Source organism: Rhinolophus ferrumequinum, chromosome 25 (assembly GCF_004115265.2).
Source record: "Rhinolophus ferrumequinum isolate MPI-CBG mRhiFer1 chromosome 25, mRhiFer1_v1.p, whole genome shotgun sequence".
NCBI classification, from domain to species: Eukaryota; Metazoa; Chordata; class Mammalia; order Chiroptera; family Rhinolophidae; genus Rhinolophus; species Rhinolophus ferrumequinum.
Window position 1 is genome coordinate 16,712,101 of NC_046308.1, and position 26,986 is coordinate 16,739,086.

Here is a 26,986-nt window from a genome sequence, read left to right on the forward strand (position 1 = left end):
CCCTCCATAAACCTTATTTTATTTGGACCTGAGAGCAACTTCGTGACGTGGGTTCTTCCTTCTCCCCATTTTACAGGTGAGACAATGAGGCCAGCTGGATGAACTGGCTTCCCCCAGGTCACGCCGCTGGGAAGCGGCAGAAGCAGAATTAGAACCTAGGATACTGCTGTGACCCAAGTCTGTCCTGTCCTTGCGGAGTCTACATCTGCTGGGGGAGACAGACGCACCGACGGGAGATTGTAACGTAATGCAAAGTGCTGCGATGGGGAGGAGGGGGGCCTGCGGACACACAGGGGCAGGGGCCCCTAAACTAATTTTGGGGTGGAGTAAGGGAAGAGGGGGTGGTGTCCTAGCAGAAACAGAAGTGTGAGTAGGAGTTAGCAAGGGAGAGTGGCTGGGGAGAAAAGGAGTACCGGGCAGGGGGAACAGCCCTGGCAAAGGGTTGGAGGGGAAGGGTGATCAGAATCGTTCCTAGAATTTCAGGTGTTTCAAACTGGCTGGGTGCAGAGTGTGAGAGAAAACGCTAGAAGGGGAGGGCGGAGGGACTGGCAGGAATTGTAGCAGGAAGGTCTTGATCTATGAGTTAAGACTTTATTCTCTTAGTCAAAGCTGACCTCCTTCCCTGCCACGGACGCTCACATAAGTGATTTGGGGCTCCAGCACTGGCTCTCACAGCTAAAAATATACATCCAGAGGGTTCCTCTTACCCCAAGGAGGGCCTTAATCACACTATCCGCAATGCTGAGAGGGAAGCACCCTTGGGGCCATTAATTCTGTTTTCTAAATGGAGAAACCGAGTCCCAGACAGGAAGAAATGACTCGAACAAGGGCACACTGCAAAGATGGGCCAGAGAATAGGACTCAGACTCCTTCCTGAGGGTTTTCCCTAAAGCTTTGCCCTGTGGTTGGAGCAAGCAGCTAAAACTTAGCTAAAGCTCCTTGTGTGGGCCTGGCACTTAGTCGGTGCACAGTTAATATCAGTTCTCTTTCTCTCCTTTCACAAGTCCTAGCTTTGCTGCCACTCCCTGGCTGTGCAACCTTTAGGTGAGGCCTCACCCTCTCTGAGCCAACATTGCTTGGTGGGAAGATGGGATAAGAAGCCACCTGGGGCATTATCCAGGGCTGACATTCTGAGACTAGAAAGGGGCAGACAGTTGAGGCTGCTAGAATCGTCACATGAGTCCATTTATGGTAAGATTTCTGCCTTTCAGAGCAGCCTGGGACATTCTGCTTTGCTCACTGTCCTGAGGTGCACGTTGGAAACGGGCAGGTGGCCAAATGGGAGAATACACACACACACACACACACACACACACACACACACAACCCAAAAAACCGAGGTGGCTCAATGGGTGTGTGTGTGTTTGCATTTGGGTTTGTCCCTACAGAAGAGTCATTTCCAAGCCGGCAGCTGCCCATCCCCTTTGAAGAGCCTTCGCGCCAGCTGCCATCCATCACCCGCTTGGCATGACTGTTAAGTACCAGTGCTCAGTGCCGAGGGCTGTGGGAGGGGACTCCGAGAGTGGTCAGCCCCGGGCCAGGGAACTAGAGAGAAGCAATCAAAATAGAGGGGCTGGAGCAAACTGGTTACCATGCAGGCGGCGACTGAGGCAGCGCTGGGTCAAATCCCTGCGTCGTGGTGATTGCAGTGCGGCCGGCTCCCTTCTGCTCTGTGGGTTTTGGTAAAAGATTTTTGTTCTTCCTTTGTGGGAACGGTCCTCTCCTATGCCCTGAATCCCTCAGGGCTGAGCATGTGACCCTGGCCTGAACAACAGCACATTCCAACCCTTCTGTCCTCAGAGAGTGGGTTAGAGGGTCACATGATCCCAAGTTGGTCTAATAAGACTTGGGGTTCTGGTGTGGTTGCTGAGTTAGTTTGGGGTACACATAAAGTTGCTTTTGGTCATTTCACCTCCACGAGGGAGACTTTGCCTGAGAGCTAAACTATCACAAAAAAAAGCACACCAAGAGATGGCGAAAGCACACTAGATACCTGAGTACCTGGATGCAGCCATGCCTGAAAGTGTTCCCTTTGACTTACCTGCTACATGAATTTATAAGCTCCTTTCATTGGCTTAAAGCTATTTTTTTAAAATTGGATTTATGTCTTGAGTAGTCCTGAGTCTCCACTGTTACACCCACTAGGCATGTGATTTCACCTCTCTGAACCTCAGTATTCTTACCTGTAAAATGGGATGACAATAATGCCTTATAGCGTTGTCATTTACGTTAAATTAAGTACTGCATGTAAATCACTCATCCTGGTGTCTGACTCGAATCAATGCTCGATTCCGCTGTGATTAATCCATGCTCATCCTGTTACGGTCCACAAAGTCCTTTCTTGGCCACTTGTTCTCATAAGAAGAGTTCCTGTGAGACTTAAATGAAGTATGAAGAATGCAAAATGCCTACCGTGTAGTTCGGCACATTCAAGTGTAGCTGTTGAATGCTTTTCTGATTAAAAAGTTAGGGGCCGGCCTGGTGGCTCAGGTGGTTGGAGCACTGTGTTCCTAATGCTGAGGTCGCCGGTTCGATTCCCACTTAGCTGCGCCCTCTACAGCTAAAATTATGAACAACGGCTCTCCCTGGAGCTGGGCTGCTGTGAGCAGCCGGAGGTTGGCGTGTGCTGCCGTGAGCTGCCGTGTGCTGCCATGAGTGGCTGGCAGCTGGTGAGAGCTGCTGTGAGCAGCTGACTGAAGATCGAGGAGTGCATAACACCAGCATGGGCCAAGAAGCTGTGTCCTACACAACTAGAGTGAGAAACAACGGCTTGAACCAGAGTTGGGGCGGGGTGGGGGGTGGGGCCGGAGAAGGAGGGGGGGAAAAAGTTATGGAAGCCCAGGAAACCGAGGAACCAATAAATTGAGAGTGCTGCAGGACCAAAAGTGAAGGCGAGGGCGAGTGATCTGAGAAAGATCTGAGAAAAACCACCCACTTCGGGGACCGGTGTTCAGAGGCCCTCTTGACCGGCAACAGCAGGATGGAGCGTTGTGCCCGAGACACTGGTGAGGGTATGACACATGAAAGACTCAATGACTATTTCAACCTCAGAGATTTGGACTTGATCTCATAAATGAGGGGAGCTGTGCAGGGGACTCATAGGAAAGCATCACTTAAAAAGATCCCCGTGCAACACGTAGGTGCTGGATGGATGGCAGGGGGACAAGTGAGCTGAGTGTGGTCAGAGTTGTGTGGGGTCCACCTTAGGATGGAGACATCAGAGACATGGGTAAGAAAACAAGAGACACGAGGAAGAAAGCACTGACCAAACAGAAGGTGGGATTCTGTGTGTGTGTGTGTGTCCGCACGTGTGTGTACAAGTATGAGAGTGTATGTGAATTTGTTCTTGATGAACTTATGTGTGTCCACTGTGTGGGTAAATGTATGTGTTTGTGGGCCAGCCTGGTGCTCAGGCGGTTGGACCTCTGTGCTCCTAATGCCCAAAGCTGCCGGTTCGATTCCCACATGGGCCAGTGGGCTCTCAACCACAAGGTTATCGGTTCAATTCATCGACTCCCGCAAGGGATGGTGGGCTGCGCCCCCTGCAACTAACAACGGCAATTGGACCTGGAGCTGAGCGGCGCCCTCCACAACTAAGATCGAAAGGACAAAAACTTGACTTGGAAAAAGCCCTGGAAGTGCACACTGCTCCCCAATAAAGTCCTGTTCCCCTTTACCAATAAAATCTTTTTTAAAAAAAAGAATGTATGTGCTTGTGTTGGTGGTGAGCTTATGCATTTTGAGTGTGTGTGTCAATGTGTACGAGTGTTTGCGTTTGCTCTTGGTGAACTTCTGTGTGTTGTAAGTGTATGAAGGTGGTGTTGGTGAGCTTATATGTGCTGAGTGTGTCGTGGAATGAAGGGGGCTGCTCGAGTTGAGTGTGCGTGAGTGTCGGTGCGTGGGTGGAAATGTGTGAGCTGAGTATAAGAGTAGGTGGGTGGGTGCAGGAATATGTTGACGAGTGGGTAGGGATAGGGAAGTCCAATGTCTGAGTGTGTGTGTGGGTGACCTGAGTGGATGTCTTTGCGTGTGTGCATGGGCCATGGGTCTGCTGGAAGTGCTGGGTGCACTGCTCTTCCTTCCAGGGGCTGAGCTCTGGCCATGCTCCAACTGGTCCCACCAAAGCTCCTGTCTGTGTCCCCCCCAGACTGCACCCTGGAAGGAAGGGGGTGGGTCTGGTAAAGCTCTGTAGCCTCAGCCCCTACACACCACACATGGGTCCATAGGTATCTATGGGATGACGGAGTGAAAGGGCGGGAGAAAAGGACCCCCTGGCCCCTGCTCCAAGGAGCCGGAGCCAATCCAGCAGGTACTTGTGCATTCCTGAGCAAGGGATGTCCACACTGTGCGGTCCTGTAAAGAGGGCTGCACGATTATCAGACATAATCCCCCCAGCAAGGCTAAGTAGATCTCTATCTACATATTGCCGTCTACACTAATAACATTCCTACTAGTTAAAGAAATATACTCTGATTACGGAAAAAAAAAAAAGAAAAAAAGAAAACCCATGTATAAGCCCATCCCTTGGAGATAATTACTATTCTCATTTTTATGTATATCTTTGCAGACTCTTTTGAACCACATTCGCAACATGTTAGTTTATTTGATTTGATGTTTTTACATCATTAGGGATCATCATTTGTAAGTCACCCGATCACTCCTCTTACATAATCCCCACGTAGAGTATTCTTTGTTAATGTCATTTTGACTGGCTCTGTTAAATTTCATGATTAAAAAATGGCATTTCTGTATTTTGGCCATTCCCCCTCGCCAGACCCCCCCACCCCCCAATTTTTGGCCATTTTAAATGATGTTTCTGGAATGTGCTGTTTTCTTCCCTTTTGGGTCCTTACGAGGGTCCTTCTTATGTGGAGGAGATCACTTCTCCTATCCTCCCTTAATTCAAGTCATCCTTGAGGCCGCAGCCTCACTATGCCTCCTCCAGGAAGTCTTCCCTGATGCACCAGTTCTGGATCAGGTGCCGGTGCTTCCTGCAGAGCCCTCTCCTTATCTCATCACACCGGGTGTTACAGATGTGCATCAATAGCCTGCTCCCGGGTGGAGCAGGGGTTCTGAAGTTCCCAGGGCTGCATCTTGTTCATGGCAGGAACTGGTACAGTGCAGCACAAGAAAGGCCGTGCGTAAATATTGGATAAATGTTGAGCCAACACTGCGACTCACAGCCTTGGATCGTCGTGGGGAAAGTACTGGCACCCCCATTTGATCGATGATGAGGTTGAGACTCAGAAAGGTGGTGAAAGCTGAAAGGAGGCAGAGCTGTGCTCAGAATCCAGTTTCCTCTGATTTCAAAATGCCATTTCCACTTTGCTACACCTCTTCCATCCCAGCACCTCCGATGGCTTCTCCCATTCTTTACCCCCAGCTTCCCAGCTCCTGGAAAAGGGCAGAGACAGAGGAAAAGGAGCTGAGGAGAGGGCTCTGTAACCTGGGAAACGAGGCATTACCTGCTCCCGCAGGAGAGGAGCCGGGAACACGCACATGATGCCAGCATTTCCCGTTATTTTCTTCTGAAGGAGAACTTGGCCTCTTTCCCTCATGCTGGGGACTCACAAAATCTGATTTGAAATCTACTCAAGTGTGCATTAACCAACTTCCACTTGGCATGGGCTGGGGAGCCTATAATTAGAGCAGACACCATACCATTTAGTGGGTTTCCTTCACATGAACAGAAAGTGCGCTTGCAAAGGAAGATGGCTTGAGAAATAAACTTGGGAACATTCTCTGGAGGGCTTGCGCTTGCTGAGTGCCAAAAAGATAGATGCCTTTCTAAGTTCAGAGATCGTGGCTGGCTGAAAGTGGGTGGGGACGCCACCCTGGCGCAGCCGTGTGGTGTGGTCTTTGAGCACATTGGGCTTGGATTTGGGCAAATATGTTTAGTTCCAGCTCCAACACTCAGGTAAGCCACTCGACTTCTAGCTGTTTCTCCATCGGTGCCATTGGGACATTGTCCCCAACCTCACAGGGTTATGTTGTCAAAGTCTAAATGAGTTCATGCATAAACAAAACCAGAGCAGATGCTCAATAATAATAACGATACTTACTATTCGTGTTAGAAACCACCACCATCAACAAAATAACCAGCATTTATTGAGCACTTATTATGTCCCAGACCCTGTTCTAAGACTTTATGTGCATTAACTCAGTTTCACAACAATCCCATGTGGTAAGTAATATTAGTATCTTCTTTATACATTTGAGGAAATGAGGTCCAGGGAAGTTATGCCACTGGTGCAAGATCACACAGGAAGACAGCTTATTATTATTATTTCCAAGGTTGAGGGAGAGCGTGACAGTATAAGAGTGTATGGGGTTGGGTGGCTGGATGGCTCAGTTGGTTAGAGCGCGTGCTTTTATCAAGGTTGCCAGTTCGAGTCCCACATGGGATGGTGGGCTGTGCCCCTGCAACTAAGGTTGAAAATGGCGACTGGGCTTGGAGCTGAGTTGGGCCTTCCACAACTAGGCTGAAGGAGCTGATGGGCCCTTGAGAAACACACTGTTCCCCAATATTCCCGAATAAAATTATATATATAAAAAAAAGAGTGTACGGGGTTGTCTCATGGAACATGTGAACTCATCAATGCTAGGATCCACATTTTCCTTCTTAGGATACTGGGACCGAGAAAAGGAAGAGAATTCAAGGTAAACTCTCATTTATGGGGGTATATCTAGTATGAACTAGGTGCTTTTACAGGTATTATTTTATGTTGTTCTTCTCTCTGAGAGATTGCAGGTGTGAAAGTATAGATGCAGCGAGTGTTGTATCTTGTGCAAGTTCATGCACAGCTGTTATTAAGACCCTAGTTGGCCCTATTACAAGTGAATTACTCCTTTTACAATACTGCAAGATTGCCTGAGCCAGTCAGGACTCTTGGATGTAGAGGCTAGCTTAAAGAAAAAAGGAAATTTATTGGCTCATCAAATTGAAAACTCTAGTAGTAGGCATTCAGGTACGGCTAAATCCAGGTGCCTTGAATACATTGCACAGGGATTTATCTTTCAGCCTCTCTTTCCCCTGTGATGGCTTAATTCTCCAGCCATCCCTTTCCTCATTGTGGTGAGAGGTCCCCTGGCTTTTTGGTATCTGGCACTGGGTGACCCCTCTCCCACCCCAGCTTCATTATCTCACCCCAAGAAGGAAGCATGAAAGAACTCTGCCTCTGGCCTCCAGTCTCTCTCTCTCAAAACCCAGCATTCCACCTGTGGATGCCTGACTTTGGTTTTCTCCCTCCCCCAGCAGCCCACTCACCTCTTGCCCAAGTCCATCTATCTCCAATGTTTTCCTTGTGCTCTATTTCTGTCTTGCTTGTACTCAAGCATCTAACTCTTTCTCTGTCCAAACACGTCTGTTCCTCACCCCTCCTCCACCCTACGACCCCCTGCCAAAAAACAAACAAACAAACAAACAAGCAGGACTTTACTCACTAAATCTCTCTATCATGCTCCCAACCTCTTTCCAGATGTGGTATTGGGGACCAACCCTGTTCATTTCTTCTCTGCTTCCTTGGCTCTCGCCCCACGGGGCGTTCTTTGCCCACTGTGTGATCGAGGGCCAGTAGTTACCTTCTACAGTCCTCAGTCGTCTCAGCTGTAGAAATGGGGATGCTCCCCTCTGGTTGCCTGGCCATGGTAGAAGCCTGAGCTTGGCAATTGTATTTACAGTAACATGAGCACAATATGGGAGGAATTACCAGGAGGTTTCGGGCCGCCGTGAGGCCGGATTTGTACTGATATTGCCCCATTATGAGATGTCATGTTGCATTTGCAGAAGGTGGCTGTGTGGGATTCCACTCTCTTGCGCTGCATGAAATATTCACCCGCCTCCTCTGGAAGGGATGAGGGCTTCCGCTGCTTCTTGGCCGTTCCACCACTGAGGCAGCGGGCCCCAGGGTGTCACTAATACAGGATGACAATAGGACCCAAGGCAGAGTCTTAGGCATCTGGGAGAGAGGAATGAGGTAGGTGGGTTCAGATTGGAGGGAGGGAACAGGACGTCTGTAGTGGTTCAGGGTCCATTACAGCTTCATTATTCACTTGCTCCCTGTGAAGATAAAGACACATGGGATTGGAAGGAGTTATGGGTTGAAGTGTCTTTCCTCTACCCCAACTTCCTATGTAGAAGCCCTAACATCCGGGACCTCAGAATGTGACATTATTTCAAAGCAGGGTTATTGCAGATGTAATTAGTCAAGCTGGAGTCATGCTGGAGCAGGGTGGGACCTTAATCCAATATATCTGGTATCGTTATAAAAAAGGGGGACGTTTGGAGATAGACACACGCAGAGGGAGAACTCCATGTAAAGAGTGGAGTGATGAGGCCACAAGCCAAGGAAGAGGCGTGGGGCAGGTAGAGCCTTCAGAGGGAGCGTGGACCTGCCACCACCTCGATGTCAGATTTCTGGCCTCCAGAACTGGGAGACAAGGCATTGCTGTTGTTCTAAGCCACCCGGTTCATGTTACTTTGTTACAACAGCGCTATGGGAAAATAACACAGAAGGGAACGTACAGATCACCAGGAGCCAAGGAGGCACTACAAGGGCAGAACAAAGAGGATGGACTCCAGGGGTCAGCCAGAAGTGACTTTGAAAACGACAGTTGTCATTTTAGGAGGGAATTTGGTGTTGAGCACCTGAATCAGGGCTCCGGAGAGAACACACACATTGTTTCCTCACTGTATGACACTGGGTGACTCATCTAACCTCTCTGCCTCAGTTTTCTCATCCATAAAATAGGGACAACATGCCTCATAGTATTGTTGGGAGAGTACATGGTATAACAACTGCAAAGCAATTAGCATAGTCTCTGCATGCAGTAAGCATCTGAAACATGTTAGTTTTCTTCATTGCTAGCTGACAGACTTTCAGCAAGTCACTTTATTTGTATAGGTCTCAGTTTCCTCATCTGTAAAAGGGGGCTGATAATTCTAACCTCACATTTTTGTTAAAAGCCTTCTAACAAAGTATACAACCATTTGTCCCCATAACTAGAAGATAATAGGGGAGAAATAGTTGTTTTGCTTCATTCTCCTCATTTAAGTTTCTCAACCATGGAGTGGCCCAGCTTCTGCCCGAACACCCCTAGTGACGGGCAACTCGTTACTTTGCACCATACTCATTCTATAGGATACAGAAGACTTGTACACAGAATTCGTATTCAAAGAGACTCGAATGTCCCCTACATGTGTGATTCTTACTCCGCAAGCCTCCACCTTATACACGAGGAACCACACAGAACGGTTAGAGATAAGCTCTCCCAATTCTCCCCCATGTCCATCCCTTCCATGTTCTGGCCTGCACATGACCGGCTGTCTCTCCTTTCTGTCTGCCCATCTCCTCTGGCAGCTCTGTGAGTGTGTGTGTGAAAAAGGCTGAATGAGCGTGAATAGGGGAGGGTGTGTGAGTATGTGGGGACACGGGCCAGAACAGTAGCCTCCTGTCTGGCCTTCCTCTTCTTCCACACTTGCCCCTGCCCCACTGGGTCCTCAAATACGAATCAGTTCACACCATTGCTTGCTTCTAGCCTTCAGTTACTCCCCAGTGCAGTCGAAGGAAATCTCAAAGCCTTTCACTTGGCGAACAAGGGTCCACATGACTCTGGTTCCTTTCTTCACCCCACTGGGGGACATTCCACCCTCACCTACCTCACTCCAATCTCAAGGCCTCTTCTCATGTCTTCAGACAGACCATCCATATAGTTACCTTGGGGTACCCCCCGCCCCACCCCCACTCGTCCTTTGGTCTGGGCATCATGTGGCTGCAACTTCTCATCTTTCAGGTCTTGATCTAGAGCTCACCTCCTCCCAAACGAACCCCACCTCACACCCGCTAGCTGTGCCGGTCCTCACCGCCCCCCCCCACATATTACCTCTCTCATTGTACCTGTTCATTTTCACCATCCCATGTGGCACCAACGGCACTAATAGATTTATTCTCTGCCTATTTGATGAATGCCTCTCATTCTCAGCAGATTGAAAGCTCCAGGGAAGCAAAACCTAGGACTGTTTTTATTCACAGTTGCCCCCTGGTAGCTGGTAGGTACTCAGTAACTGTCTTTCGAATGGCTGAATTGTAAACGTGTGAGAGTTAGGGTGTGGGCTGTGTGAGAGGTGGGATGTAATCATGTCTCCCAGGGAACTGACCGATGGATCAGGTTTGTAACTTGGCTATGACAAACGAGTGAGGAACCAGCAGCGTGTCCTAAAAGAAACAAGGGAAGCGACGGTATGTGTTCAACCTGGCAAGGAGTACACTTGGGGACTGTTGGAAGTGCCAGTGTTCCCGCTGAAGGCAAGGGCTGTTCCTGGTCACCATTATGTCCCTAGAAACTAGCCCAGTCTCTGACGCAGAATATAAACCTCATGGAATACTCCCATGTGCTCCGTGAATGTCTAAAGACAGAAGAATACCTAAGACAGTGAGGGACTTGTGGTGGGGACATAGAGCTTGTCTTAAAGCAAAATCTGTCTCAGGTTTGGAGCTGTGTGGAGCTGGCACAAGCTTGGGGCACAGTGGATGCCTTTCACCCAGAAGCTTCTAGTCCTTTCCAGCTCTGAGACTTGATACTCTAAGAGACCTTGACTCTGGCTGGACAGACATGCACAGAAGACAGAGTAGCTTTCCCTCCCCCTGGTAGGGGGTACTGGGCAGTCGGGATGGAAATAGACGAGTTCTTCCCTCCTTCACCAGGGTCTGGTCCTGTTTGTTTTAGACCTGGACCTGGAAGCAGCCCTACTGTTTGAGAAGAGACCTCCTCCTTCCTTCTCCCTCCGTATGCTCTTTAGCACGAGAGTCCTGAGCAAGCTCATCATCTTTCTGCTTATTTAGTGATTTCTCCAGGTCTCAGGATGCTTCTTATCAAAGGCACAACAAAAACTACGGGCCTCCTAATTAACAGCCAGCCTTAAGCCTCTCTGCTTGGGACTAACGTCTGGCATCATCTGTATCCCAGAAAAAAAACAAAAATCAACTAGTTAGCAGAGGCCTTAGTGAGAACTTGGTACCTGGGAAATCAGAACACAGCCAAATCAGAACAGAGGGACTTGGGGAACCTGAGCATTTTCCCTGGGGTCAGTGGGGCTTGTCGGGGTAGGGTATGTGTTCAAAATGACCCTCAAGTGGCAGCCCACTACAATGGAAATAACTTGGACTCCAACAGCTAGGGTTTAGAGAGCTAGCTCCTCCGGGTGACCTTGAAAAAGTCACTTCATTTCCTTGGACTTCAGTTTCCTCATCTGAAAAGTAGGGCGAGCAGCTACGAGTAGCTGAGTAAAGTGGTGAACACAGAAAGCCCTCAGTGGTCAGCAGTTTGACCTATGGGAGGCAAAGGTGTATTTCTTATGCTGAGGAACTTACATCTTTCAATTTTTGCAGCTTGGCTGAGTAGTTCTCTAATAGTGGATAAATGCTTTTGTGGCCATTGTAAGTGAGAAATGTGGTCATTTTTATTCCTAGGGGGGAGAAAATGGCTTGAGGAATTTCAGAATGTCAGAAAAGGGATGGATGACCTCAAATCCATTTAGCCTGGCTTCCTCACTTCGAAGTTGTGCTACCTGAGAGCCAGAGAGAGAAAGATGCTTGTCCATGGTCACCCAGCATGTGAATACAGACCCAGGATTAGAACTCAGTTTTCCTATTTGCCCTCTTACCCCTTCTAGTTGGTGATCGTCTAAGCCCGACTGGGGAGACTGGAAGCCTCCTTCAGTAATGAAAGCTGGGGTCCTAGACATTCTCTTCCACCCAAGGCCTGTGCAGGGCCGTCTCTGCACAGGAATTTGAGTGTAACAAAACCACAGGCTGACAACCTCGTACTCACAAACATAGTGTTGGGGGAGGTGAAGAGGAAGTAAGTGTTCTCTTGACTTTCCACAGGAAAACAATTTTCTTTCTTGGTAACTGTAATTATTTGAAAACCATGTCAAAACAGTAGTGGTTCCTCCAGTAGTGTCTGTCTTTGTCTCTTTCTCCCTCTCCGCCCCCTCTTTTCCTCTCCCTTCTTTCTCTCACCAATTCAAGGGGCAGAAGAAACTACAGAGCCATCACGAGCCAAGACCTCAGTTCAGGACCATAGACAGAGACGAAAAAGCCCCTACCCCCACACCCTTAGCTGAGCTACGCTGACAAGAAGGGCAGCAGCCAATTACTGCTCAAGATCTGATGAACTTAGTTCCTAACATGGATATTTCATAAGGCATTGCTTTTTTGTTCCATTTCCTTGTAAGGTGGCGAGCTCCATTTTGATGGACATTTTTGAGAAGCTTGGAGGGCCCTCGTCTCTCAGGAACACTCTAGAGAGGTTGTCTGCACGAAGTGAGAGTTGCTGCTTATTCTAATTATGGTCCCTTCCAACTCCAAACCTCTTTGAATAATAAATAGATAATGAGACTTGGAACAACAAAGCCTGTGTCATTAACTAAGCCGCAGACCACAATTCATTGGCAACGTTGGGACCACTTAGCTCCGTGACTGCTTGGACATCTGTGTCTGTACCTAAAACACCCAATTAATGGTCATATTTCCACTGTCTGATCACTGAACAGACTGGGGGAGAGGTCACCAGACTCTAGCTCACAGAGCTAAGTAAGACACCTCTGTTGTAGCTTCTCTTCAGGGCTCTCATTTAATTACAGAAACAATGGTTTGAACAAACTAATATATCAATTTAGTAGAAGGATAACTGTGGGAATGCTGAGTCCCTCCCAGGCCAGGAGAACAGGATTTTACTTCCACTTCTTCACCCAACTAAACTTACTTTAAGAAAGTTTGCATTTGTGACCTATTTGGAGTTCTTAATCTATGTTTTTCATAGCTTTAGAAATCTTGTCTTGTGGGTGTGACAGGTGATAACCCAAACTGTATCTGCCCCCTGAGACTCTCAGACCCTCAAGGGCAAAGAACAGACCTCACTTGCCTAACAGTGCCAGGTACAGAATAAGTGTTCAGTGAGCATATGATGGATGGATGAATGAATGAATGAATGAATATTAAAAGGGAAATTGAATTTAAGCTCAATGAGAGCAGAGATTTATGTCTTTTATTTTTTCTGTTGAAAAGATAATATCTAGAACAATATTTGTTGATCACTAATTGTTTACTGTATGTGTGAGTGTGAATGAATAAAAGAACAAGGGCCCCCTTTCCTGGCTAACTGTGTGAGCTAGAGAAAGCAAATTATCTCTCTCTCTTTTTTTTTTTTTATGGATGAGGACATGGAGGCTCAGATACAATTGGTGAAGTGTAAAATGATATACAAATGTGTATTGGTTATACACAATTTATTATTTCACAATAATTCTGTGAAAGGTAAATGAAAATATGCTCAATATCCCTAATCATCAGGAAAATGCAAATCAAAATCACAATGAGATATCACCTCACACCTATTAGAATGACCATGATCAAAAAGACAAGAGATAATAAGTGTTGGTGAAAATATGGAGAAAAGGGATCCCTAGTGCACTGTTGTTGGGAAGGTAAATCGTTATGGCCACTACGGAAAACAATATGGAGCTTCCTCAAAAAAACGAAAAATAGAACTATTGTTAGGATTCAGCAATTCCACTTCTGGGTATATGTTCCAAGGAAATGAAATCAGGATCTCAAAGAGAGATAGGCACCCCTATGAGCATTGTGGTACTGTTCACAATAGGGATGGAAACCACCTGAGTGAATGAAGAAGATATCACACACACACACACACACAGACACACACTGGAATATTACTGAACCATGAGAAAGAAGGACATCTTGCCATTTGTGACAACACGGATGGGTCTTGAGGGCATTATCCCGGAGTGAAATAAGTCAAAGACAGAGAAAGACAAATACTGTATGACATCACTTATATGTGAAATCTAAAAAAGCTCAATTCATAGAAACAGAGATAAGACTGGTGGTTACCAGGGACTGGCTGAGGGGTGGAGGGAAATGGGGAGATGTTCAAAAGATACAAACTTCCGGTTACAAGATAAATAAGTTCTGGGGATCTAACGTACAGCATGGTGATTATAGTTAATGATACTGTATTACATACTTGAAAATTGCTAAGAGAGCAGATCTTAAATGTTCTAACCATAAAAAAGAAATGGCAATTAGGTGACATAATGGAGGTGTTAGCTAATGCTATGGTGGTAATCATTTTGCAATATGTAAGTGTATCAAATCAATACATTGTACACCTTAAACTTACACAATGTGATATATCAATTATATCTCAATAAAGGTGGAAAAAAATAATGCTGTGAAACCACCACAAACCTCAGCAATAAAGTTTATGGCTCAGGCAAGTGGGGTTAGGCTGTGTGGTCCTTCTGGTCTTGGCTGGACTTGCTCATGAGCTGGCTGTCGGCTGATCCGGGATGGTCCCTCCTGAGATGCCTGGAGTGATTCAGCTCCCTTCCATCCTCCAGCAGGCGAACCCAGCCACATTCTCATTCGCTAAAGTCCTATTGGCCAGAGCAAGTCACGTGGCCAAGCTCAGACTCAGAGTGGGAGGGCACTTCAGGATCACATGGCAAAGGGCCATGCAGACCTGCTACATGGTAGATAATGAAGTATTCACTTGAAACAACCAAATATCCAATGGGGGAGAGAGTCTCAGGGGCTAGGGGTGCCTGGCTTAGAGCTGGGCACACAGACCCGTGGACCGACTGCCTTTCAGTCAGGTGACCACCCTTGGTCCGATCAGCTTTGGCTGGGGAGGGTCAGGGGGTCATGTGGTACGAAACATGGCTGCCAGTCTACGTTCTCAGTCCCAGGACTCTTGTAGTTTTTCCCTGCCTTGAACCACAAAGAATTTTGGAATCTGGGGTGAGGCGAAGGAGGATTAGTCCCCTTATCTTCTCCTGTTGTAACAGAAACTTTGGAGGAATCGTGAGGATGGGGTCATATCTGAAAAGATGGGTGTTTGGGGTCAACTGGCCTCAAAAGTAGGGTTGGGAGGAGATGCAGAGTCTGGGCCATAGTTGGGTCTGGAAAAGGTTTATCTTGTGCGTCTCCTGAACTCCTCATCTAAACTGTGGACTTTTAATATTGTGTCTTGTTTGTGGATTTAGCATTTGAGCACAGGTTATATCCCAGGCAATTTGCACATTACTGTCTCATTTAATCCTCCAGCAATCTCCGGGGAAGTAGGTAGGATCGTTATTCTCATTTGACATGCTAAGTCTCAGGGAGCTCAATCCATCTTTCAGAGGAAGGGACAAAACAGGAGTTGAAATCCAGGTCTTCGAGACTTCAAAGTTCTTTCCCCTGCAGACACAGCAGTGTGGTTTATATCTTCCTGGTGTGACTGACAGCTGATAGGAACCTTCACTGAGTCCCAGCAAATGCCATTTGTCCAACCCTTGTCTTTCCAAAAGTTTACCAGTGCCTGGAATGCCATCATCAACTTTGTAGCCCTTCTGGTCCTCTTCTTGGTGGAACCATTTTTGCTTCTTTTTTAGTGGCTAATAAAATAGGTCAACTCCCCATGAGTGGAGTAGATTTAATATCTAACTAAAAGAGAGATTTGAGAGCAAATATAATCAAAAGCAACATGAAGAAGATACCTAGACCTCTCTGCCTCTCCTCCAGAATGTTAGAGAGCATCAAAATCTTAGCTGCCATTTAATTCAACGTACTCATTTAGCGACTGAGAACCCTGAGGCTCGGAGAGGGTTAGGTATTTACCTAAAGGCACACAGCATGTGACTTACAGAGCAGGGACTTGTTCCAGGGTTTGTTAACTACTCTTATGCATTTCCCCCTCTGCACCATACTCTCTCCAGTTTCAGGGTGGGGAGCTTAAAATTTCCTCCTAAAGGAAGACAGCAGATTTATGGGTTAACAAACATTTACAATGAGCTGCTAAAAAAACAGACTCAGGTAGACAGAAATTATTCATTCAAATTAACTATAAATTAAGATCAACCTAATTTAGGTCTATTAAAATGGAAAGCATATTATCTCTCATTCAAAGGAATTTGTATTTGATGCAAATAGAACAAGTTCCTAAACTTTAGAAATGTTCTCAGAATTTTTCATCTGCGTAGTTAACCAATGGCGAATGGACCCCCGATTTAAAAACCGGGGAACATAAGGAACAATAATTAGTTATGTAAATAATGTGGCATTCTTGTTTATAATTAGTTCAAGAATAAAATAAAATTCACGCATGTCACAGGACTAATTTTCGTATGCAAATGAACAATCAAAATTATAAACGGTAATAATGCAGTTTGGGAGATGTGACATTCTCAATTTATTAGCAGAAGTGCCAGTTACAGCTGATGAGGGCTGACGTTGGGAGATTTCAAAGGTGCCCAGACCTGGAAAATTCTCACCCATCAAGAGGAGAAAATCTAATGGAAATGTATTCACCTATTTTATATTGCTGATGGCCACAAAGTGAACACAGGGCTTCCCCATGGTTGCAGAGAAAGGTTCCATACCAGGAAGAAAAGACTGAGAGAATTGTTGAGACGGTTGCTTTGGAATCTGGCTGGTGGAAAAAGCCAAGAGAAAACACTCTAACCTGAGCTCGCAACCTCAACTATGCGTGTGACCTTGGACAAGCCACCTGCTTTGGCTGGGTCTCATTTTCCCCATTTGAGATGGAGGTCTCATTAAAGAGGAGGTGTGAATTTGGGAATCGTGCAGACTTGGGTTGGAACCTTGGTGCTACCACTTGCTGACTGCAGCACTTTATTCCCGACCTCCCTGCACTTATGATTTTCCACCCATAAAATGACAATAATAATAATAATATTCCCTATCTGTAGGTAGTGCTGAGTTCCCTCAGCCCTGAGCACATGTTTGGGGCACCAGAAAAGTACAGAGGACCAGGGGAAGAAAAAAAGTGAGATAATCAGAAGGCCTAGCAAAATTCTGCTTCAGTCTTGGCATTTGTGAGAGCTTTGTGTCATTCTGAAAAGTAATTTTAAAGTACACAATCCTTAATTGAGAATTACAGATAAAATGCATTGCGTTACGTATAGAATGTGTCTTGCTTGTTGGAGTGCTATCAGATTGAACGCAATTACATATATATAAAAAAATAACAGCGTCTGGAAGTTAGGCCTCTTTCAGTAGTTGGCAGTAGTTGTTGACAAATGAATGAATTGTATTCAGTAATTTCCAAGGTCCTTTTATAAGCTCCAACCTTTTAGGATTCTGCCTGGAGGAAGGACATTTAGATCCAGATTAGAGCTGCATCAGTACACACAGGGGCTGAGGGGAATGTCCAAGGGTGGATGGCCCAAAGCATGCTGGGAAGTGGTGACGAAATCTGCTGTGAACTTCACTCAAGTTGATGGTGTGATGGGACACAGGGCATCTGACTTTATAGGTCCTAGAACCCCCATCTCTCCCAGAAGTGATAAGTACCTATCATTTTGCAACCAGAGGTCCATGCCTCCCTGCTCTCAAGATTGGGAACGTGTGTTCATGATGTCACTGTGAAGATGTGCACCAGGTTTACCTGAGATGTACCTGTTCATCCGTCTATCTAAACATTAGGAACACTTTGAAGGCTACTTAAGTACCGTATGGTGGTTGGAGACGCCAGTCTCCTTTAGCTCTTGGCGCTCCAAATTTGGGATGGGAATTAATAAGTATGAGCGACTCTTCTGTGCTGGGCTCTATCTAGATGCTTTAGATACATTATCTCATTTAGTCCTCATGCCTGCTCTAAGAGCTATAGATAACAATACGTATAAAATAATAATAGCTACCATATATTGAGTGTCACTATGCACTATGGTTATCCCTTTATATGATCTCATTTAATGTCCCCAGCAGTTTTGAAAAGGAGTTACTTTGATTTCTCAGATTTACCATCATTTCCCAGATTCAGAGAGGTTAAGCGACTTGCCCAAGGTCACACAGCACATTAGAGAACAAGCCAGGCTTTATCCCCTAGTCTTTGGAATTCCAGGTGGGTTACTGTCTGCTTCAGGGTGCCTTTGTGACTGGTTTTCTTTTGGCACATTGACTCCTGGCCTCACCAGACAATTGGCGGGAGGAAGGAGGACAAGTGCTTCCTCTAAGAGTTGTCTCTCCACTCCTTGCCCCAGGGGGCACGCCCTCCTGAGCACCCTGGCAGCCTGGGTGGGCTCTGGACGGCTCCAGATATAGACACACACAGCTGTCAGGCTTCCATGAGTCTCTGGATCCCAAGAGCAGGAGGGGACCCTGCAGGATTAATGGCTTCTCTAGCTCCCAGCAGGGAGGTATGAGCCTGAGACAGCTTAGCTTGGTTAAAGACGCAGGGGAAGGCAGGCAGGCGGCAGAGAGCAGGCCTCTGTAGCTCAGGCAACTCTGCTCTGTGGGCCCAAAGGTACCTTTGGGTGGAGAAAGGCTTATGGCAGGTAGAGAAGACCTTGGAGAGCCTCACTTCCTCTGGGGGGGGGTGAGACCCCGAGGCCCTCACCCCCGCCAAGTAGTTCCAGAATTATGAAACTGGAAGAGAAGCCCCAAGAGAATCTGTTTCTGTTTCTGCTCTGTTTTTTTTTTTTTTCTGTTTTTTTTTAAGATTTTATTGGGGAAGGGGAACAGGACTTTATTGGGGAACAGTATATACTTCCAGGACTTTTTTTCCAAGTCAAGTTGTTGTCCTTTCAATCTTAGTTGTGGAGGGTGCCGTTCATCTTCAAGTTGTCCTTTCAGTCTTAGTTGTGGAGGGCGCAGCTCAGCTCCAGGTCCAGTTGCCATTGCTAGTTGCAAGGGGCACAGCCCACCATCCCTTGCGGGACTGGAGGAATCAAACTGGCAACCTGTGGTTGAGAGCCCACTGGCCCATGTGGGAATCGAACCTGCAGACTTTGGAGTTAGGAGCACGGAGATCCAGACACCTGAGCCACCAGGCTGGCCCTGCTCTCTGTTCTTTTTGTGTGGTCTTTCTCTCTGTCCGTCTCTCTACTCTTCTACAGTTTTTTTGGGGGGGCATCCACTACAGGTCGTGCTCTGAGAATATCAGTATGAAATGGGCAGACCCAGTCCCTGAGCCATGGAGCTTGGAGTCTCGTGGGGAACACAGATGTCATCAAATATAGGCACAGATGAAAGCACGTATATAGGCTGGGCTCAGTGTTCTGTCAGGGAGTCACTGGTGTTCCTGTGGCAGGATCTGACCTCCGTGGGGGGAGGTAGGGTGGCCAGGAAGGGTTTTCCTGATGGAGTGACAATGGCACTCAGGACCAAAGGGTAACCAGGTGAACTGTCACTTCACCTCTCGAATCCTCAATTTTCTCGTCTATAAAACGGGATAACAATAGCACCTACATTCAAGGATCTTTGTGAGGATGACGTGAGATGAGACGGGGGGAAATGTGTACCATAGAACCTGGTACAGAGGCAACACTCAGTGTCTCATAGCTATGGTTGTATTCTCGTCATGTGAAGTCACTGTGGGTTAGAAGGCCCATCATTGACTTAGTAACTGCTGCCCAAGGGGTAAAAAAGCAAGCCCGTGGCATGAAATGCTTCGATGGTGAAACACACAGAACAGGAAGGATCTTACTCTGTTGGTGTGTGTGTGTGTGTGTGTGTGTGTGTGTGTGTGTGTGAGAGAGAGAGAGAAAGAGAGAGAGAGAGAGAGAGAGAGAGAGAGAGAGAGAGAGAGAGAGAGAGAGAGAGAGAGAGAGACATGGACAGGGTTGCGCAGAAAAAGTGGTGCCTGGGTCAAGTCCTGAAGGTTTAAGAACGGTTACTATACGTTTGCAAGAGAACGAAGGAGGAAAGGGTGTCAGAAGTAGAAGGAACAGCAGGTGCCAAGTGATGCAAGTGTGAGAATGAATGTTATCTGTCCTGTTTTCTGATACCTAGAGAAATTCAAATGGACACATGGGGCAGATCCTCAAATAAAACAAGCTTCCATAACATAATACTATTATTCCTAATAACAATAACAGTGAAAATAATAATAACGATAACCACAAAGGGACATTACTCTTTGCCAGGCATTACACAGGGGTGACTTCACCAACCTGCTAAAAATAGGTCCCACTCATTTATTGAGAGGTTGCATGACTTCATGCCCAGTGTTGTGTGGGTTACTCATACAGGTGAGGAACCAAGGATACGGCGATGCAGAAATTTTCTGTTTGATCTCAGAGGATGTTCTCAATTCCGGAAAGGCTATCCTCAGCAACATAAGAGGTTTAGATCACTTTTCTTTTGTTCCTGGATGGTCAAATGGGATGGAAATAATAAGAAAGCAGGTTTAGCTCAGTCAAAGGATGAGTGTACATAGCTCTAGTAGGTAATGAGCTCCCTGTCATGGGGGATATTCAAGTATGTCCTGGCTAGTTCTTCACTGGAGATGTTTGGAGGACCACCAGAAAGAAGTATGAGGGAGGAAAGTGTGGGGAATTGGACTAGAAGACCCCTGAGGACCCTCCAATCCCAAGATACTGTGGTTTCAGGAAAGCAGGGAGGATCTCCTTCTATGACAGATTTTTACAACAGTAGGAAACGCTATCATTGCTGCTGTCCTTGCTTTGAGCGGGCTGGGATATGATTTGCATAATTGCAGGGGGATGGATGCCTTAGTCTCTCACATTCCTTTTAGCCCCAAGAATCATTCTGATCCCTGCCTGCAACCCCCGCTGAAACCATAGCCAGAGCCACCGTCACCCCCTTCTCAACTGTTGCCACAGCTTCCTAATGGATTCCCCCATATTCTTTTTCACTCTGTTATCATCTGTCCTCTGCCCAGGAGCAAGAGCCAACATTAAAATGGAAAATAGGATATAATTTCCCCCTGCAGCCCTCGCTCATGACCATGTCCAGCCCTTCACAACCCTAGTGGGTCTCCTTCACCTTTCGCATCGACTGTGTACAAGTCACATTCCCTTCCTTTGTGACTCTCAAATACTCAGGGCTTTTGCACTTCCTCTGCATAGAACGCTCTTCCCCTAGGACTTTGCAAAGCTAGTTTCTTCTCACTATTAAGTTCCCAGCTCAACCATCACCCCAGAGAGTTCTCTCTGACCCCCGCGCCCCCACCGCCCCCAAGCCACTGCAACTCTATCACCTTTTGATTTTCGCACTTTTAGCACTTACCAACATGTCTCTGGAATTCTCACCTACTTGTTGAGGTATGCATGGTCTCTGTCCCCTACTAAAACATAAGCTCCTGGAGAAGAGGGACTTGCTTTTCAGAGTTAACCCTTAAAAATGTGTGTTCACTGCATGAATATTTGTATGGGGGCAGCCGGTGGCCAGATGCAGGATATCACACGTTACGTGGGAAATTCTTTTAAAATACACCATTTGCTATTGGATGTCCTCATTTTGGCATATGAAGAAAGAATAGGCTGCCAAGATACCTTGGTTCTGTTCCCATCAGCATTCCTTCACCCAACAAATATTTGTGGGGGCCCAAAATAGATAAATCGCATCAAACGTAAGAAAAAAATTGAGATTCATCCATGTTGTCGAAAATAGCAATATTTCGTCTTTTTAATAGATATCAAATTAGAATGTCGTACACCTGAAATTTATATAATGTTATTAACCAACGTAACCTCAATAAATGTAATTAAAAAAATTGAAACCAAGCACATCTGTTCATTGAAAGACACCATTAAGAGAAGGTAAGAGACAGTGTAGAAAAAGATATTTGGAATTCATATACTTGGCAAAGAACTCATATCCCGACGATAGAATGGACTCCCCCAGTCAACTTGAGAAAGGCGGATAATCCTATAGAGAAATGAGCGAAAGAGTGGAACAGACGCATCACCAAAACGGATGTGCAAATGACCGGTAAACATAGGTGTTTATTTTCAGGAGTCAACAGAAAAATGCAGATTAAAAATCACAATATGATGCCACTGCACATGTACTAGAAGGTTAAACTCTTTAAGAACCTAGGGAATACCCCGCGATGGTGAGAATGTGGTGTAACTGGAACTATTATTATACATCTCTGGTGGGAAGCTAAATTGATACAACCATTTGGGAAATCTGTTTGCCAGCATCTACTAGAGCCAAACTTATGCATATCCTAGGACCCAGCAATTCCACTTCCTGGTATAAATCCAGCAGAAATACATACATATGTGCACCAAGAGACTTGTAAAAGAAAGTTTATAGCAGCACTGTTTGTATTAGTCCCAAGTAGAAACAACCCAAATGCTCACAATGGAAGCGTGGTGAAATAAATTGTGGGACATTCACACAGCAGAAAACTAAGCACCCATGACAGTGAACAGGCCACAAATACGTGTAAAAACATGGAGGAGTCTCATAAACATAATTTTGAGGAAAAGAAAGCGGACACAAGTGAATACATACATCAAGTTCAGCAGCTGGACAAAGTAATCTATGTGTTAAGAGTTGCCAGGGTGGTTACTTTTTGAGGGGACAGTGATTTGGGGATATAAGAATCTTCTGGGAGTTGGGGTGGGGCGGAGGCTGGGAATATTATGTGTCTTGGGCTCAGGGCTGATTACACACATATGTTTCGTTTGGAAAAATTCATTAGTTGCACACTGTTGATTTATTCACCTTTCTCTTTTTCAATGTATGTTATACACTAATAGAGTTTATACAAAAATATTTAGGGGATCCTGCAATGTGCAAACTGGACTGGACCCTGGGGAACCATACGAATCAAGAGAGAGCGTTCTCCGTTCTATTGCACGCCATGAACTCCCTGGGTGGTCTCGGGGAAGAGACCTCATTCCCCGGGGTTTCATCCCCCTTATCTATAAATTGAAAATCCTAACTCTTTCGCCCAATGAAACCCAGCTGGTGAATTCCCTCTTCACTGCTCCCTTCTCCCCGCAAAGAGACAGCCCTCCTCACCCCACCAGTATGTCTCTTTTTTTATTTTCACTCAGAGCTACCTTTCAAATCCTGGCCCCAAAAGGCAAGGCAAGGAGGGGCTTGGGCTCCACTTCTGAGAGTCCCGCAGCCCTCTTCCTGAGATCTGCGGGGGGGAACATGAAATATTGAAAAGCTCAAATTGAAATCCTGTTAGCACCTGGTCTTGTAAAGCCAAGATCTCCAACCCTGAAACATCAGTATCTGTTTGCTGGTATCATTTAGGGACCCCAGCTTTCCAAACCATTGACTGAACCTTTCTGTCAATCCAACACTTTTAGGGTAATTTAACTTAATAATACCTTTGTCGGCACCGGCGCCCGTATCTGAAGGGTGATTACCATAGAAGTTATTTTAGGTTGTTTAATGGAATGTAGTAAATTCTCAATTGACAGGGCAGATCCTCAGAATGGCTTTTCAATGTGTTTATCTTTCAAAGCTCCCCCCCAATCTCTCTCTCACTTTCCCAAACTTAACTACTTTCAGCCGGTGAAGACTTCATAAATTATTAGCAATGTTCCCCCCCCCACCGCCCCCCGAGTTCACATGCATCATTAATTCTTTGTAAAAAGTTCAAACTGCCCGGGACTTAATTGTTATCACTGGGAGAACGGCTGGAAATGGATGCAGGCTCTATTATTTCTGTCAGAAATTTTGATTTATGGTGCTTGATATTTTACCCATCACACATATTCTTGGTACAAGAGAGCGAAAAGAAGAGGGAGCGGGGGCGGGGGGGGAAGAACATGTATGCTTCTCCTTGAAAATAATAATAATAATAACATATATATTTCTGGGGAGAAAAGTCACAGATCCAGGTGACAAAATAATAGTTCCAATCCCCCAAAGAGAAAGGAGGAGGGCAGCCAGTTAGGAGAAATTTATGTTGTAAATTTTATTGGCTCGCACTGTACTTTTACTCTAAGGTTTGAAGGTTCTACAATTCTAGGAGTCTAATACTTAATGATTCTGAGATGTTGAAATTTCATGTGTCCAAGTTCCTAAGGTGTTTCATTTTTAGGATAAATTAACCCAATAGTTCAATATTCAGGACTGCTGAGAAATAGACTGTCTCAGATTTAGAATCATATTGGCAACAACCACAATAAGAAGCCACATTTATTGACAGCTTATTATGTGCAGGCACTGAGCCAAATGTTTCAGGTGCATCACTTTAATCTTCGCGTCACCCTAATTATGGTACCGTTGTTAGCCCCATTTTACAGCTGCATAAACTGAGGCACAGATTGGTTGAGTAACTCGTTCAAGGACACTCATACGTGGCAGAGTTAAGCCTTGAACCCAAGCAGTTTTAGCTCCAGGGCCCATATGTGTACAGTCTAAAGTATATTGTTTCCCATCTCAAGACACTGTCAGTGGCTCTTTAGCCCCCGTCATGCTATAGGTCAGATCAGGCAGTGCATGGAAGCTCAAGTGACCACATTAGTAGGTGAGTCTGTTGCAAGGCCATCTTCCAGGTGACCCAGCCCTGGCCTGTTATTTGCCTCTGCGGAGAGTGCTCATGCAGTCCAGCAGGTCTTCCTCCAAGATCACCTCCTCCTAGAAGCCTTTAATTCTGCTCTGCCGTAGCTAGAAGTGGTTGCTTCATCCTTTGAAAGTTCACAGCTAGTGGCATCAGAGAAAGGGATGGAAGGCAACAGTAGATCATCCAAAAGCATGGACTCGGGAGTCAGATACACTTGGGTTGGAAGCTTGCTTCTGTCACTAAATCAATGCCTTGAACTTGAGTTTGAGATGTCATTCAAGTCTCAGGTTTCTCGTCTGTAAAATGGGCATAACAATGCTTGCCTTACAGAATTGTTGTGAGTATTAAAGGAGGTGCTCAAAAGGAGCGTGTGAACAGCCTCACACCCAGTCAGTGCTCCATAAATGCTGGCTTTTGTTCTGACTTGTCTTACCGTTATCTGGGAGTATGGCCTATTTTTCACGCTGAGTGTTTTGTAGGGTAAGAACGTGAGGATCAATATCTGCCGGGCATTTACTCTGGGGTCAGTCTCTGTGCTGAAGGCTTTATATTTGCGACATCACTTATTATAAGTGATAACGGCCCTCTGAGCCCATGAATAACCCATTCTGCAAGAGAGACAGTCTCAGAGAGGTAGCCACCTTGCTCCTGATCATGGGGCTGGGATTCAAACTGAGACGGGAACGCCTGGGCTTGTCTGCTCTGCTGCACTGCCAAGGAAGGAGAAGCATGCCTTTCTCTTCTCTATGTCCTTCTGCGAAAGCTCAAGGACGATTATTTGGGAGGCGTCACAGGGCCGTCCTGGTCCTGAGGCTTTGGATTTCAGCCAGGGAGTTAGGGCCATTGTCTGTGTGAGAGGGGCAGGAAAGTAGCAACGTTTCGCAGTTATTTTTTATGAGTTGCTTTGGTTCTGCACCTCCTCCCATTTCTTCTTGGCCGCCTCCACGGGCCTCCTCTGTCAGAAAGGCAGACGGAGAGAAGGGGCCGACAGCCTAGTGATGGCAGGAGTGGCTTCCGGAGTGAGGGTGAGGGTGGGTGGGAAGAATTAGGCCAGGAGTCAAACGCAGAGACTTGAGTTCTGGCCCTGCCATCTATGTGACTCTCGGAACATCCCTTTCTCTCCCAGGACATCTGTTTCCACAACTGCAACAACGTGTGAGCTGGATTAACACTTCAGTGGCTTCCATACTGTTTCTGTTTGTGAAGCAGGGGACCAGATGCTCAGATGAAATCATTATGAGAAAGGCTTATACCCAAGTCAGATAAGAGTGGGGCAGCTGTGGGTGGAAAGGGAGTAGGGTGTGATCCCACCCCCTCAGCTCTCCAGGGGTGCCTGAGGCACCTGCAAGGAACACTCGTATGCTCCAGAGCATAATTTTGAAAAGAGATGACCAAATGGTCCTTAAGGCTATTTTCTTCTCCAACATTCTATGCCTCTTATCATCCCAAACAATCCAGCCCAAGGTTAGAACTTCTCAGTGGAACAAGGTGAGCCCGTCCTATGCCCTGGGAGTTTGAGCACAGAGCGGGTACAGGGGTCTTGGCCATTTGTTTCTATCTGGCTTTGGAATATGGGTCTACAGTTTCTTCCAGGTCACAAGTCTGCCTGTGCACTTAGTCCTATGGGTCAACTTTGAGGTCCCCATGTCATTCCCTCTCCAGGTACCTCCCTGCTTACTTGCTGAACAGGGAAGCATCACTCTCGACAACAGAGAATGAGCTGAATCCCAGCACATCAGAGATGGTCTAGGCTAGTGGTCTCCAGGTCTCTGTGGCGCTCATGGGAGGGCAAAGGAAAGGTAGGGGTGTACCCCCCCTGCTTTTACAGAGCGCTTGCATCCGGACTCCTTTCCATAAGCATGGGTGCTTTTAAAATTATTTTTGCTTAGTGTTTAGTTCCCCCCATTTCACACGGAAAGCAGCAGAGTCTAATAGAGTGGTATGTTGGAGCTGGTTCCTTCCTTCTCACAAGAACCTGTTACGCACATATCTTCCCAACTCTGTAATCAGTGAAGTCACCCTGAAAGTCACCTTGATAGCTTGAAATTGGCCCTGGTGGGAGTATTTACACCATGAAAATTGGCCGACACTACCGATCAGGGTGTTCCCCTGGGAGATGCAGTTGTTAAACTTTTACCAGCACACCACCAGACTAACGTAACAAATACTTATGTACCTACCCCCCAGTTTTGGGAAATCTTGACATTTTGCTGTATTTGTTTCAGACCTTTCATTCTTCTTCTCAGATATAAAATAATACAAAAACAGATGGTTCCATCTGTATTATTCTCCACAATCCCATTCATTTGCTTCCTGATCCAGAAACACAGTTCCATCCCCAACTTGGTGTTTATCATGTTTTAAAAATATTTTTACTACATATGTGTCCATAAATAATACATGGCATTGTTTTGCATATCCTTAGATTTATATCCATCATATTATACCATATGTATCATTCCGCAACCTTTATTTTTAAATCCATTTTATGTTTTTTAAAAGGTTTATACATATTGACATATGTAATTCTAGTTCATTCATTTTAATTTCTATATGGTGCTCCGCTGTATAAATACACCAACATTAATTTATTCTTTTTTTCTACTGATGGACAAGTAGGCTACTTCCAATTTTTGTGCACATCTTCTGGTGCACATATGCAAGAGTTTTTAAGGTA